The sequence below is a fragment of the Mus caroli genome, unplaced genomic scaffold (assembly GCF_978045245.1).
Source record: "Mus caroli unplaced genomic scaffold, Mus_caroli_1 scaffold_10, whole genome shotgun sequence".
NCBI classification, from domain to species: Eukaryota; Metazoa; Chordata; class Mammalia; order Rodentia; family Muridae; genus Mus; species Mus caroli.
This window is the reverse complement of record NW_028227265.1, coordinates 22,285,285-22,287,500: the sequence shown is the minus strand read 5'-3', so window position 1 is coordinate 22,287,500 and position 2,216 is coordinate 22,285,285. Positions and strand designations below refer to the sequence as shown.

At 47.1% G+C, this 2,216-nt stretch overlaps 1 long non-coding RNA gene across 1 annotated transcript in view; it reads left to right on the top strand.

The window, feature by feature from the left end:
- The window catches only part of LOC110300735 (uncharacterized), a 7,868-nt gene extending 5,924 nt beyond the window's left edge, over nucleotides 1-1,944 (top strand). Inside the window, exons 2-3 of the long non-coding RNA XR_002378609.3 lie at nucleotides 696-906; nucleotides 1,283-1,944. This is a non-coding gene — a long non-coding RNA (uncharacterized LOC110300735). The remainder of the gene's footprint in view (nucleotides 1-695; nucleotides 907-1,282) is intronic.
- The last annotated feature ends 272 nt before the right edge of the window (nucleotides 1,945-2,216 follow it).

Sequence of the window (2,216 nt, the reverse complement as noted above, 5' to 3'; positions counted from 1 at the left end):
ACTGCTGTCCAGCAGGCTCTTAACTTCCACCCTCCTTTCCTTCTTAGAGCGTGATCTTTACCGTGCGAGTGAATGAACTTAGGTTGGCTGACAATCCTGAGCCTCCCACAATGCATTTCAGTAGGAGTTACAGAGTCTGTTGTGAAGAAGTGGAAGCATTCAGATCTGGCCTTCAAGGAGGAGGTTCTGGAGTCGACTTCCGTAGGAGTCGGGACATGGGGTATAAACTCAGGCCCCCTGTAAGAGCAGTGCACACTCTTAACTGCTGAGCTATCTGGCCAGATCCCAATAAAGCGGACAGCTCAGCATAGCCATCTAATTCCAGACACCCATTGCTCCAAAAAGGAACTGCACACATTAAAAAAAAAAGTCACCCCCACATTCCTTCCCCTGTGTTAGATCTGAATGTAAAACGTTCCACCCCGTGCATTTGAACACTGGACCTCCAGTAGGTGGCGGCTGTTTTGGGAGGCAGGGAAGACTTTTGGATATGGAGCCTAACTGGATAGCCAGGATTATAAAGGTCAATCCAATTCAGGCCCAGCATCTTACTTCCCAACTGGTGTGGAAGCCACCCACCCTCAAGCGTCCATTGCTGGGAGCCACTCCTGCTCCCACAGAGCCTTTGCCACCATGATGTCCTGTATCCTCTGAACTGTGAGCCAGCATATATCGTCATCCCTTGTTTCTCTTAGGCACTGTGTCACAGTGAGGACAAAACACCCTGACAAACACTGATCCAAGGGGAGAGAAACCACCTCTGGACCTCCAAGTGAATGGGCACACCCACCGTCTGTCCTCAACTAAGGCCTGAACTGGAGTTTCTGTTCCTGGAACTTGGAGTTCCAAGTCCTGGGCTGTGAATTCCAGGAGTATCGGAGACCACCATGCCAGACTTTTATAGAGGTGTGTGTGTGTGTGTGTGTGTGTGTGTGTGTGTGTGTTGCCTGTGTGATGTTCAAGCATGCTCATGTGCAGAAGAAGCAAGAAGAGAGATACCCTGTGTTCTTCTTTATAATTCTCTCCCTTGTTTCTCCGTGGCAGGGTCTCTCCCTAAGACCCTGAGCTGGCAGCCAGGAAGCCCAGTGATGTATTCTCTACTTGCATCAGCACCAGGGTTACTGGCCTGTGCAGGACCACATCTGGCTCTTTGTACCAGTGCTAGGTCTGAAACTCTGGTTTCCATGCTTGCACAGCAAGCACTCTTAGCCGCTAAGTCTTCTCTCCAGCCCAATTTAGAGATGTTTTGAATACACATTCATTGAGCTCTATCTTTGGAAAGGAAACCGGATTCAGATGCGAGGTTCGCAGCAAAGGCGCTAAAGAATCGCACAGTCAACCTCGTCTACAGATGGCTGGAGGCATGAGACACAAGCTTTCAAAGCAGTTTTTAAGCCACCATCCATAAAGGCTCAGGAAAGAATCCAGAAACCACCTCAAAATTTCCCATGATGGTTGACATCAAGAGAACACCATTCTGGACCAGTTTCTGAGGTAACGGGAGTATTTTCTCTGCCACCAGTTCCTGTGAGCAGTAGCAATGTGTGTTCACCGTGCTTGAGATGTACCCACTGCAACTGAGGCTCTGGATTATTTATTTAAATTAACTTTAACTTTACAGAGTCATGCTCAGCTAGTGTCTGCTGGAAAAAAAGAACATGGCCTGGCCTTTCCCCTATGCTCACGGATTGTGAAGGGATATAAGGCAAGGTAGGAACATGTGTCATTGTGACCTTGCTTCCTCCAACCTGGCATGTGCGCTTACTAATTAACCTACTTATAGAAGGGTTGGAGAGATGGCTCAGCGGTTAATAGCACCAGCTGCCCTTCTAAAAGACCTGAGTTCAATTCTCAGTGGCCACATGGTGAGTCACAACTGTCTATAACTCTTGTTCCAGACAGTCGGGGCTTTCTTAGACACACATGGAGCTAAAGACCCATGCATGCAAGCTAAATAAACGAGATTTAAAACAAAAAGGAAGAAAAGAAATTATCCTAGTGGGGACAGAGGCAAAAGGATGGAATTGGAAGCCTGATGTGGGCCATCTTAAGAAAAAGAGGAAAAGGACCCTGGGATTTGCTCAGAGTCTAGTTCTGAGAACATTCATTATCATATACAACTGGAATGTTGTAGACAATTATTTCCCAACATGGGATATGTTCACAAGTGTATCAAGAGCTAGGTCAGTTACAAAGCAGGATAATATCACTAAAGT